The sequence below is a fragment of the Furipterus horrens genome, unplaced genomic scaffold, assembly GCF_987537825.1.
Source record: "Furipterus horrens unplaced genomic scaffold, mFurHor1.1.pri manual_scaffold_15, whole genome shotgun sequence".
NCBI classification, from domain to species: Eukaryota; Metazoa; Chordata; class Mammalia; order Chiroptera; family Furipteridae; genus Furipterus; species Furipterus horrens.
The window spans coordinates 12,533,113-12,547,069 of NW_028327185.1; the positions used below are offsets into that span (position 1 = coordinate 12,533,113).

The following is a 13,957-nucleotide window of genomic DNA, read 5'->3' on the forward strand; positions in this document are numbered from 1 at the left end:
GTTCTGTGAATGATCAGAACTGTTTGCAACACCCACTGCGCGAGAGGACGCAGGGGGAGAGAGGAGGCAGGGAGGAAGAGAGAAGTAGCTGCGGACATTTTGGGCTGGCTCTGGCTCTAGGAGGCTCTCTCTCTCAGGCTCTTGCTGGCCCTCACGCCCTCACTCTCTGGCTCTTGTGGGCTCCCTCCATCTGGCTTGGAGCAGGGGTCTCCAGGCGGCTTTAAGAAGAGGCTCTTGCCAGGCTGCTTGGAGAAGGAGAGGAGATCCATGAGGTTTGCAGGAAGAAGGCAGTTTGCAAGGAGGCTGAGAATCAAGGCAGTCGGTCCTGCATTGAGAGCTGGAGGGCACCACAGCGCAGAAAGGACCTCCCCAATCAGAACTGAGTGATTGGCAGCTACTGCTAAAGCTGAACTGTGCCTAGGAAGTAGGGAAACGGGGTTTCTGACTTTCCTAAGACTGGCCAGGTCTGGGAGGGGGAGGAGGACTTTGTGTAAATAATTCTTTTTCTTTTCACCAAACTCTGGTATTCAGAGTTATGATTCTGGCGGCGGGCAATCGGGCCCCTAACTAAACAGCCCGTGGGTTCTGTTTCAATCGGAGCAGCCCAGGGGTTCTGTTACAATACCATATTGCTAAAAATTCAAATGTATAGTTCACAAGCAACTGTTGCTAAGAAATTTTGTTTAAAAGGTGAAAATGATGGTTAATTAAGGATCATTCTTATCATGACACCAATAGGCAGGGGTATGGTTCCTCTTTCTCCAATACATCGGGAAGATTGTGAGCTTCTCAAGGTCATGGCCATCCCCTCTTCTTTCTTTCCAATGTCCTGGTACACTGCTAAGACTAAAGGATGTACTCGGAAGGTATTTGTTAAATAGATGAAAAGGGCTATGATTCAACTCAATTCACTTTTGCTGTGGACAATGGTGAAAGATTATGGAACGAAAGAAAAAGAAAGCATTTGAAATTTCAGCTCTTCAGGCCATGGGAGGAGAGAAAAGTTCTACCTGGAAAAATAAAATTTGTCTTGAAAAATATATAGAAAGAAAACTAAAGCCTCAAGTAAAGAAATCAGCTCCTGGGCTTTATTTAATGGGCCATCCTTGTCCACAATGAACTGGGTATCTTTAATGGGACACCAGAAGTTAATTTATCATGCCATGTTTTTTTAAAATATAATTAGTAGCTTAAAAGATTTTTTAAAACCTTAAAATAATTGCTTTTCATTATAGATAAGTAAATACTTATTGTGCTGAGTTAATTAATTTTAGCATAAATTAATCTTAATGTACGCCAGTACAAAGCATTACCCTATACATGACAATTAACCAGAAATATCTTTGTTTATGACAATGTGCACTAATCTGAGTCTGTGTTGTATTCCTTGACATGCAAAGAAGTCATCAACTTTTAGAGCTGGGTGGAATCTTGGAAATTTCATGCTCCAGCATCTTCAATTTATGGAAAAAGGAACAGAGACTCAAAGAGGTGCAAGGACATTGACCAAAACAAAGACAAGGTGATCGGAATGCTCCAGCCAGAAACTCCACCTCCTGCGCCCATGTCACGGGGGCAGAGCCTACATTCTTTTTCATTATTTATCTCACTATGGATTTTTTCTCCTTTTCTAAAACTTTTAAAATACAAGTTTTAAATGTCTAATCACTGTGTTGTGCACCTGAAACCAATATAATACTGTATGTAAACTATAACTGAAAAATTAAAAAATGAGAAATGAAAAAGTAAAATACAAGTTTCAGATAATTCCTGATTAATAATTATTATAATGAGCAACTCTAAATGTCCTCAGATTCATAGAAGCGTTTTAAGCATTGTATGCAAAACCAGGCTCCCTGATAGAGAAGAGATTTCATGTTCCGAGGCAAATATATAAAGAAAAACTTATAACAGGGACTTTGTCAAACCTGCTCCCATCAAGCCTTCTTGTGTTAACCATGTGCGTCAGCATAAAACAACCGAAGTCTAGAGCAAAGTTAAGATGTTGCTGAAGGCTCTAAATCAGTCATTTTTAAACTTTTATTCTTAAAATGTTGCTCGGAACCCTGAAATATGTCTCAGATGAAAGTGGAGCTTATCCGATTGAGGTTGAAGATGAGGATTCCAGCAGTTCAGCCTCCTCCGCCTTCCCGGACTGATTTAAAGGAACTTCTGAAAATAGTCAGAATGGAGCCTAGACAAGCAAGGGCCAGAGTAGGCCGTGCCTGAGCTGCTCCATCCCTGACAGCCAGGTGTTCCCTACAGCCTGGCGAGTTTGGCTCTGCCACTCTGTGATGGTAAATTCCAATGCACTCATCCCTTCTCTTTTTTCAGCCTCTGTATGTTTTGCTTGTTCCTTTTCCCCTCTGAAACCAGGTTTTAAACTCTAAGGCGCATAAGGATCGCTTGGGGAGTTGATTGAAAATGCAGCTCCCAGTTGCCATCGCCAGAACTTCTTTACCAATGAGTCTGGGGTTCAGTTCATCCATCTGTACTTCTGATAGGTACTCCAAGTGAATTGTGGACCCCTCTTTGAGAAACACGCTTCTGTAGCATCTAATAAAATGTGACACTTATGTATAGCATTTATTTTTTCTGAATTTAATTTAATTTTCAGGGCCCTGGCTGGTGTGGCTCAGTGGATTGAGCGCTGGCCTGCAAACCAAAGGGTCTCAGGTTCAATTCCCAGTCAGAGCACATGCCTGGGTCACAGGCCAGGTCCCCAGTTGGGGGTGTGTGAGAGGTAACCACACATTGATGTTTCTCTCCCTTTCTTTCTCCTTCCTTTCCTCTCTAAAAGTAAATAAAAATCTTTAAAAATAAGAAAATAATTTTCATCATATTGATTGAAAAGGGGCTTCACATTTCAGTCCTAATGATGATTCAAATGATGACAACTAATCCATAAATCCAATAATGTATTTTAAATTGGGATGAATCTAAAGGCTTTTGGCCAAAATGAGATTCTGTGGGGCTTTATGAAAAGTACTTGAGTAGCAGGAACTCTAAAGTCTTCTTTCATGTGATACAATTTTTCGATTTGAAGTCAGCATACTTAATGGTAAACACTACATTCACTTAACTATCTGAAGCAAACATGAAAGGTATGGATCCTGTAACCATGATTATTCAATGTTGTTCTGGTAGTTTTGGCCAATCTAAGAGATGATTTTAAAAATGAGTTTAATTATTGGGAAAAAAGGAGATTTTTATCCTTGTTTTCTCCTTTTTTCGCTGTGTTTGAGTAGCTGGAAACCCCAAGAGAATCAACTGAAATACTATTGGAAAGAATAAGAGAATTCATTGAAGAAGCTGGTTATAAAATCAATATTAAAAACAGCTTTCCTATAAGCCAGTTATGAACATGATGGGAAAATGTCCAATTTAAAATAGCAGCCAAAGAATGTAAAATCTCTAGGTATAAACAAAATAAGAAACATAAGGAGCCTTTAGGAAGAAAAGTAAAAAATCTCTTCTGCAGTACACAAAAGATTTGAATAAATAGAGAGGTGTGTCCTGTTCCCATTAGGAAAAATCAAATGTTAAAACTCTGTCAATTCTCCCCAAATTAATACATACAATTAACTCAGTTTCAGCAAAAAGTCCAAAAGAATTTCATTAGAAATTAGCAAAGTGAGCCCTGGCCAGTGTGGCTCAGTGGACTGAGCGCCAGCCTGTGGACCGAGGGGTTGTAGGTTTGATCCCTGGTCAGGGCACGTGCCTGAGTTGCAAGCCAGGTCTCTGGTTGGAGGCATGAGAGAGGTAACTGACCCATGTTTCTCTCCCACATAGGTGTTTCTCTCCCTCTCTCAAAAAATAAATAAATAAAATCTTTAATAAGAAAGAAATTAGCAAAGTGATTCCAAAATTAATCTGGAGAAGAAAATGCATGACAATATGAAATATATGACAATGTCCATATGCAATGATATGACAATACAAGTATTCAAAAATATCTCTTATAAGGAACTTGAACATTTACTCCTTCTCTGTTTCTAACTTTATAATGCAGAGCACAATTGCCCATTCAGTTTTCATTTCATAGTTGGGAAACCGAAGCACCGAAAGACCACTTCCACTGGGTCAACGCCCCTGAGTGCTTGCTCCTCCTGCATCTGCCATGCTGTCTCCACTAGAGCAGTGCTGTCTCCAAAAAGACTCAATTTCTGTTGCCCATCGTCTTCATGTTTTTCTTTTTATTTCACCACATTTTCGATTCAGTACCTGAACCTCCCGTAGAAATAATAAAACCCTACCCAAACATCACTTCTGTTATCTATCATCATTATGCACAGACATTGATTTGTTTCTTTTTTTTTATTTCTATTTATTGATGAGAGAGAGAAAGAGAGACATCAATTTGTTGTTCTACTTGTTTACACATTCACTAGTTGATTCTTATATGTGCCCTGACCTGGGATCGAACTTGCAACCTTGGTGTATCGGGACGTCTAACCAAATGAGATACTCCACCAGGGCTCATCTCTCTTTCTTTGATAGTAGTTACAAATATCCCAGTCACTGTTATTTCCCCATGGCTCAACTTGCAACCCATTTTTATATCCCTGTGCAGATCTATGCTGTTTCTACCTTCTTTCATGTTGTCCTTGATCTAGGGGAAAATACAGTTTTCCCATCAAAGTTATCTTCAAAGGGATTCTGTTTGTCCTGAAAAATCTAATTCATTGAAATATCCAAAATTCTTGCTATACCCAAAGAATTTGGTAATTGCCAAGAAAACTAATGTATCTTCACCTAATAATTTTTTAAATAACATTGTATTACGAAAAGCACTAAATATTCTTGGTAGACATGAAATGTCAGTTTGTATGTATTTTAACAACGATAATACTAATAATAATGGCTCGCACTTGGTAATCATTCACCATGTACAAGCTATTGCTCTCTGAGCACTTTACATTCATAAACTCATGTAATCTCAATAACACTTATTACTCACTTATATTGATCATCCCCATATTACAGGTGCAGAAACTGAGAAACAGAGAGGTAAGAACAATTTGCTTAGGGTAAAAAAGCAAACAAATAAGGAAAAACAACTGTGGCAAAATAATTGCCAAATGACTAATCTGGCATGTATTTGTTCCCTTCTTTGCAGGTTATAACTGGAGCAGTTAACAGTAACTTCAGTGCACATTGAAGGCAGGAAGTTGCAGATTACGTAATTTCTTCAGACCTCTTATTCATTCAAAGTACTGTGCTAATTTTGCATTTAAAAAACCCATAATTGGAAATTAGGCTCCTATTCAATTTGAAAAATATATTTATGTATTATGTGGAACAGAGGTTAACCACCCAGAAGTATGCAAATTCCCCCAAAGAATCCTTCAAGTATTAGAAGAACTTGACACAAATATAAAAAGCTTGTCAGGTTTCTTTTTTTTCCTCCCCTAAAGAATGATCTTTCCAAATAATTCACAGCAGAGGCCTCTGTCCAACCTCATGCAAGTGGTTGCTGTTGAAGTCTTCCTGCCTGGCCATCGGATTGAATTTCCACACGCTGGTGCTGCTGTGCCCGTCACCCTGGCCATTAACCAAGGCGTTTTTCCATTTATTAAATGACATGTGCCTGGTATATAGTCATTGCTCAGTAATACCTTCCTGCCTAGACAGTTTGAGAGATGAATGGAAGAATGAACAATAACCTCATTCTTCACTGCGGTCCTTCTGACTTAAGCAAAGGGTTTCACCCTCTTGTTCACAGTTTATTAGACCAGAGCTCTCCCACAGCTAAATTTCGAATAGATTTGTCTTAAACTTTGAATTCTATCAAATTGATTTTATAGTCTAAGATGGTTAGGCCAAGTATAGCTTTTAATTCTTAAAGAGAACAAATATTACGCTGGCTGGTGCGGCTCAGTGGATTGAGTGCTGGCCTGTGAACCTAAAAGTCATTGGTTCAATTCCTGGTCAGGGCACATACCTGGATTGCAGGCCAGGTCCCCAGTTGGGGGTGTGCAAGAAACATCTGGTTTTTTCTCTCACATGTGGATGTTTCTTTCCCTCTCTTTCTCCCTCCCTTCCCCTCTTTCTAAAAAAATACATTAAAAAATACTTTTTAAAAAAAGAGAGAGCAAATATTTCTTCTCTGTGAACATTTAAAAGAATACTTAAACAGAACCAAACTGTTTTGACATCAATAGAAGACACATAAACAACCCAGAAAGAGGGTGCAACTATTCTGCTTTAACAGCTTCTGGGAGAAAACCCCCCCTCCTTTCCCTTTGACCTCGTAAGCCGACTTGCCCATGTGCTGTCCGAGTCAAAGGCGAGTGCGGTTTGTTATGGGAGGTGAAACGCCCATGTTCTCAGCCATCCTGTAGGTTTCTGCAGAGACTCTTTGGTCTTTTTGGTGTTTGTTTTTCTCTCTTTGGTCTTCTTAAAAAAATTTTTTAATTGAGGTATAATTGACATAGAACATTATATTAGTTTCAGGTGTACAACATAATGATTTGATATTTTCGCGTATTGCAAAATGCTCACAATAAATCTGGTTAACATCCATCACTACATGTTGTTACGAATTATTTTTCTTGTGGGGGGGACTTTTAAGATTTACTCTCTTAGCCGTGTTCAAATACACAGTACAGTATTATTAACTATAGTCACCATGCTGTACATGAGGTCCCAGCAATTATTTATCTTATAACTGGAAGTTTGTGCCTTTTGACCCTCTTCACCCATTTCGCCCACCCCTTAACCCCCACCTCTGTCAGCCATAGATAGTTCTTTCTATCTATGAGCTTGGAGTTTTTGTCTGTTGGTTTTAGAATCCATGTAAAGTGAGATCATAAGGTAGTTGTCTTCCTCTCTCTGATGTTCAGGTGTATTTCGTTAGCATAATGCCCTGCAGGTCCATCCATGTTGTAGCAAATGGAAAGATTCTGTACTTTTTATGGCTCAATATTTCTGTGTGTGTGTGTGTGTGTGTGTGTGTGTGTGTGTGTGTGTGTGTGTGTGTGTGACGGAGTTTTCTCATCCATTCATCCATCAATGGGCACTTGAATTGTTTCCTTATCTTGGCTATTGTAAATAATGCTGCAATGAACACGGGGGTGCAGATATTTCTTTCAAGTTAGTGTTTTCATTTTCTTCAGATAATACCCAGAAGTGGAATTGCTGGACCATGTGGTAGTTCCATTTTTAATTTTTTTAAGATCCTTCTTAATAGTTATTTGGTCTTTATATCAAATACTTTAGGTGACCAAATGCTCGCCAGAGGTAAATAATGAGATATTAAATACTTTTGAAATTTTTTGAACTGTGATTCTTAATCAGGATAATTTTGCTTACAAAGGGACATTAGGCAATGTCTGAGACATTTCTGATTGTCACAACTTGGGAAGGGTGATCCTACTGTCATCTAGTAGGTGGAGGCCAGGATACTGCTGAATATCCTACAATACACAGGACAGCCTCCACTACAACAAAGAATTATCTGTCCAAAACGTTCATTGTGCTGAGGTTCAGAAACCCTGTTCTAAGGTAAAGAATAAATCAGCAATCTGCCAGCCATGGAAGGGGTACTATTTCTCCACCGCCTCTTTTAAAATGTCCATTTACATAGAAATGCAAAAAGACTGAATATCAACCAAAAAGAAAAACATTATAAGGATTCCAACTATGTAACATTCTGAAAAATGTGAAGCTGTGGAGAAACGGGTCAGTGGTGGCCAGGGGTTGAGGGAAGGGAAGGATGAACAGGCAGAGCACAGAGAATTCTTAGGGCAGTGAGACACCCGTATGATGATACTGTAATGGTGGATACAGGTCATTATACTTTAGTCTAAGCCCACGGAAGGTACAACACCAGGAGTGAACCCTAATGTAAACTCTGGGCTCTGGGGGATGCTACTGTGCTAGAGCAGGCTCATCACTGTAACAAATGTAACTCTCTGCTGGGAGCGGTTGATGGGGGAGGCACGCAAGGTACCTGGGTATATGGGAACTCCCTGTACTTTCTGCTCAACTTTGTTGTGAACCCAAGACTGGTCTAAAAATAGTTTTTTAAAGCTCATTGGAAAAACAAAACAAAATTGAAGAAACTTGGTGAATTTCCCACTCTGACTTGTTATTTGAGAAAAACAGGTCTAAAAATTCACAACTTAATGCTTATAACTAAAGCTCCCTATCATTGTAAACTTCTGAAAGGTGTGTCATTACTAAAGGCAGAAGTCAAAGCCTGGGTGGGACAGCGATTCCCCATTTTACGGTCTATGGAACACGAGTTCTGTAGGATGTTAAGAGGATGTTGAAGAAAGTGTTTGGAAAACCCTGAGTTAAATAAAGTAAAGCAGTGTTTGGTTTGGGGTATCTTTCCCTTCACTGTGAATCCCTAAAGGGATTTACTGTACACCGTGTTCCCCAAACTTCGGTCTGTGACCACAGGACCCTTTTCTGAAGGAACATCTGAAGGGACTATTTTGGACACTGATGGAGAAGATACAGGAGAGTCATTCCAGCTGGTTAATAAATAGCATGGTCTTCATGGCTCAGTTTTGATTCTGTCCCCTTGTTTTTCTTACGTGTGAGCTCCTCCTTGCTTCCTTGATTTGGTTGCTTCTCTCCGTTGCTCCAATATCACATCTCCACGCTTCACCCCTTTCCCCTAGAACTCTAGAGTGCAATGCTCCCTGTGGACTGTCCCCAACAGAGGACAGTAGTTTCATCACTGTGCGGCTAAGAGAGCCTCCCTTGGTGGCCTCCTGGCCCCATGCTTCACGGCCGGCTAGTATTAGCTGAGTCACTTGCAAGCTTATGCACTTCCTGCAAGCTGGCCATACTACCTTGCCTCTGGGCAGGTACAGCTGCCTCTGGGAAAGAGGTATTGGACTTCCCTCTCTTCCCATCTTAGGGGAAATTCAAGGCCTGTTAATGGGGTTGGGTACATTTTTCAAGTCAGCTTCACCAGGCCTCCCTCCTGACATTCCAGTCTTGACTACCGAACAGGGGACTTCCAGTGTTTCTGTGAGTGGGAGCGCCTGTGCTATTCTGGGTCTCTCTTTCCTGGCTGCCAGCAGAGCAGGTGTTTTTCACGGGACCCGAATGCTGCCAGGATCCATGCTGCCTCCTGCTTTGTGTTCAACACTTGGGTAGTCTGGAGCTGCCAGAACCGGGGTTTTATTTCTCTACCTTTCCTTTCCTGTTGCACGAAAAGAAGAAGCAATCTGTCACACCGGGCCACAATTTTCAATCTGTCTTTATAAGGGAAAAAGAACTTCAGATCTTTGTTTTCTTAATACTTAATATTTTAGGTGGAATATCCAGTCAACGCCCCCCTCCTCCCCGCCCCTGGAACTATTTCCCCAAAGACTGAATAATATTTGGATGTAGAAGACAATTTCTACATTCACGTCATGGGACATTTGGGGACCTGGATGCCAGGCACTGTGCTGGGGCTGGTGATAAACAGATGGATGAAACACGATCTGCACCTGGAGGCTGAAACAGACAAGGAAACCAGGAGTCGCAGTAGAGGGAGAAGCGCTAGGAGAGGTCTGTGCACAGCAGCCCATGAGGGACAGGGGCACACCACCCTCTACCTGTGGACCTTGGATGGGTCCCTAGGAGCAGATGCCTTGAGCTGAGTCTAAAGTACTTTTGCCAGAACTCCAAGAATGATGTATTTCCTTCAGGTAACAAATTAGTATTTAATTTCAATGCGTTGTATATAGCACATATAACTGGGAGCAGTTTATTAATTTTCATCTTGAGCATTTTTTTAATGTTTTTTATTTATTTATTTATTTTTTAATTTTTGGTTTTTCAATTACAGTTGTCCCATTGTCATCTTGAGCTTTTAAGGATTCTTGCTAGATGGATGGCCACCGTTGCTGAAGAGCTCATTTTGTCAAAAGGAGCAAGAGGGAAGTCACAACAGCAAAATCTCTCTAGGTGTCTTAGGAACCAAATGACACCAAATCACATTTGTATGACATGTTAGCATTTGCAAAGCATTTCTGCATAGATTATCCTATTTGGTACTGACAAAAATCTTACAAAGTTGGTAGGGAGATTGTCAATGAAACATGGCACAGTCAATCCAAATGTTGATTTCCACTGCCTCCTGAAGCTCTACTAAATGACAAAAAAATGGAAAGAGCAAAAACCTACAGGGTCAAAGGGAACGGGGAATGAGAGGCAGCGGTGCATTTTCTGAGTATGGAAATCGGGTGAGGCATAGAGACTCACAGAGAAAGGGAGCACAGAGACTCACAGAGAAAGGGCACACAGCACCCGGTCGGAGGAGGGTACTGCTGGGCTCTGCAGACCCAGAAAGGCTCAGGACCGGCAGAGTTCAGCATCTGCTGTGTGGAGCTGGGAACAGAAGAATTCCTCCGAAGTCTGTCCAAGATTTCCCATCATGTCCTCTTCATTCCTCCATATCGCCAGGTGGAAACTCCTACCCCATCCTGGCCCCGGGAGTCCAGAGGCCCAGACTCAGGAACAGCTGACACACTAAACGGCAGGAGAGAGCAGTGGGCTGAGAGCAAGAGGGAGGCCCGTGAAAGTGCCTCCAGGCGTGGCCCCCACCTGTTCCCGCAGGGCTGTTACCGGGGTGTGCAACAGCCCCACCCCAGCTGAGGTCGATGAATGATTCCTCCTTGCAGAAAATGTTCAGCTCAAGTACTGAGTTGCTGGCTGGGTAAGGGTGGCCCTGTCACCCTACAGCAAAGTTCATTGCCAAGCTTCAGTCACGTTTTCTTTCAGCTCTTTCGTGCGTCTATGTTTAATATGAGTGGTCATGCAAGAATTACTACACATTTGAGTGAAGACTCCCATATGAAAGACAGGCACTAAAAATATATAAATAAGAAAAAATTGGAGAAAACAAAGGCAATGCAAGAAATGGGAAATAACCTTCAGAAAATAATTGGTATCCTCAGAGAGATAAGATAAAACGATAACAAATTTTTTAAATAAGGAAATTTCCCATAATTTTGAGATGCAGCAATAAGAAAATATTTTTATAACTAAAATATTAATCCAGATAGTCCAATAGCCAACAAACAGAAATCTAAGAAATAGAACATAGGAGAAAATTATTAAAGGAGTAACAGATGCCCCAAGATAGGAGAGCAAGCCATTAGATTCAAAGGGCCCATCCAGAAAAATAAATGAAAAAAAAGGTCTACACTAAGTCATACCTTCATAATATTTCAGAACACCAAAGATAAAGAGAAAACACTAAAACTTTCTAACAAAGAACAGGAAAAAAGCTAAGTCTCACAATAAAAATTGGAATCAGAATGGCAGTGAAATTCCCAAGACCAGCACTGGATACTCATTGAAAGACCGTGAAGCAATGCCTTCAAATTTTTTAGAGTGTTTTTTTAACCTAGAATTCTCTGCCTCACCCAACTATTAGTCAAGTGGGAGTATAGAATAAAGACATTTTCAGCCATGTCAGATGTCAATACTTTCACTCCCAGCTCATCCTTCCTTAGGAGGCCACTAGAAGATGAGCTCCATGGAGACGAGGGAGTCACCCAAGGAAGCCTAGGATACCAGAGTCAGGGACAAGGAAGCCATCACGGGAGACAGGCGTAAGGAAGCCTCAGGACTGAAGCTGTCCCTGGACAGTGCCGGTCCATGCAGGAACAGGGGCCAGAGGCTCCAGAAGGATGGAGTCCAGGGGAACAAGGGAGCCAATGGGTAGCCTACACGATGCTTGTAGACTGTGTAGAATATCTTATTCTGAGCCTATGCAATTCAGCTGGGGAGTGTGGGAACAAATAATGATAATGCTATGGGAAATTGAGCAAAGGAGAAATTAAGTAGTGGAAGAAAGGGAATATAGTGATTGCGCATAAATTGGCTTAACAGTAAATAAGACATGTATCAATAGTACTAATAATAAGGCAAAGAATAAATATTGGCTTAACTAATATTTTGATACAATTATGTTTGGGTGATAGAAGAGGTAGCCGTGGGAAGGTAGGGCAACATAAGAATATGATACGTTCATCTTCCAAAATAGGAAGTCAAATTGTAATATGTCTGAGATGGATAGCAGTGTAAGCATATTAATTCTTAGGGAATTATAAATAGGGGAAGAAACAGCTAAAGGAGTGGAAAGGTTGCTCTCAAAAGAATAAGACTGTAAGATGAGCGGCATTGGGAAGTGCTCTGGATCTATTTCTGTGTCACCCCCAAATGTGACAGCCTTGAACAGTAACATTCATTTTATCTATTATTTTCAGTTTCTGTGGATCGGGATTTTAGGCAGGGCTCTCAAGATGTTGCTAACAGATACAGGAAATGGAGCTGAATCTGGGGCTGGCGCAGCTGGGGCCTGGCCAGACATCTCTCTCTCTCTCTCTCTCTCTCTCTCTCTCTCTCTCTCTCTCTCTCTCTCTCTCTCCTGTAGCCTCGGGGCTTCTCTGTACGGTCTCTCCAGATAGACTACTTTGACCTTTTGCCTAGCATGGTGACATCAATGTAGTTGGACTGCTAATATAGCAGCTCAGGTTTCCAGAGGTGAGTGCCCCAAAAGAACAAGATGTCAGATAGCATATTTGACAGTCAATTTTCTGCATCAGTTTGAATAGATCATGGAATGTCCAGATATTCAGTTAAACATGGTTTCTGCCTGTGTCGGGTGGGGTGGTGAGGGGTTTCTGAAAGAGATCAGCATTTGATTCAGCAGACTATGTAGATGGCCCTTCCCAATGTGGGCAGCATCATCCAATTCACTGAGGCCTTGAATAGGACTAAAAGCAGAGGAAGGAGGAATTTGCTCTCTGTCTGACCTCTTGAACTGAGACATCTGATTTCTCCTGCCCTCGGGGTTCCTGGTTCTCAGGCCTTTATTTTATTTTATTTTTTGACAGATCCTGCCTCAGGTGTTTTTGTACAAACAGCACAGGAGGACACCAGCCCCATACAGACAGCAGCCCGGGGGCCACACCAGTCCTTCTGTCCTCACATGGGCAGACAGAGGCCTCTACTGTGGAGCCTTCGCAGGGGCCTGGGCCCCTTTGGGAGCCTGAGACTGAGCTGGAGCCTGAGCTGGAGCCACAGCTGTAACTGCAGCCTGGGGCCTGGTTTGAACCATGGCCTTGGCTTTTATCCAGCAGAGCCGGAGGCCCTTGGCGATGTGGGCACAAGCACGTTTCCCAGGCTGGGGGTGCGCAATGTAAGCATGTTGACTGAGCTTGTGGCTGCTACCCTGTGGGATCTTGGACTTGACCTCCTTGGACCTTATGAGAACCTTGATAGCCTCAGCACGTGTGCTCGTGGCCTTGGCATTGTTGGCCTGCATCTTCTTCAGGCCCTTCTTGTTGTGCTTCTTGGAAAAGCACACGTTCCTCAGGAACTTGGGGTCTACCCCCTTAAGAGATTCGTATCTTTGTGATTGGGGTTTCTTGATGCCATTTCTGTGCCATTTTCGGGACTGGTTGTGCGCGGCGTGGTTCTTGGACTCGGCTGTCTCTGCACCCACTCCTGCGGCTCCTCCTGGTTCTCAGGCCTCTAAACTACACTTACCCCACCAGTCTTCCTGAACGTCCAGTGTGCAGAGAGCAGTCAAAGCAGTCACGAAGGCCCCTCAGGTTAGAGGGCAGGAAACATAGATACCACCACTCCATGGGAGGAATGTCAAGGTCTCATTAGAAAGACCACTGTGGGACGGGAACAGCACTGCGGCCATCTTTGGAAAATAAGTCTGTTCTAGGTAGGGAATTGCTGTTTTTGTGATAAGCCTTATGGTAGTCGTCGTCGTCGGCAGCCGTCCGTCTCGAGAGACGATGGTGTAGCTTCTTAAGAGTCTATCTGCACCGCCGAGAATGGCTGTGCAGTCCGACTCGGGAGTGACACGGTATCTGTCTCCTCCTGTGTTGAATCGACATCTTGCGATGACGCTGGAGTGTCCTCTCCAGTGAAGCTGAAGCTACAGAGCCTGGGCAGGGTGATATGGAGGGTCTGCTGTTGCCCA

General features: G+C 42.3%; 1 pseudogene; it reads right to left on the minus strand.

The window, feature by feature from the left end:
- Positions 1–12,967: 12,967 nt before the first annotated feature.
- On the minus strand, positions 12,968–13,672 carry LOC149992416 (large ribosomal subunit protein eL29 pseudogene; annotated as a pseudogene).
- Between the last annotated feature and the right edge of the window lie 285 nt (positions 13,673–13,957).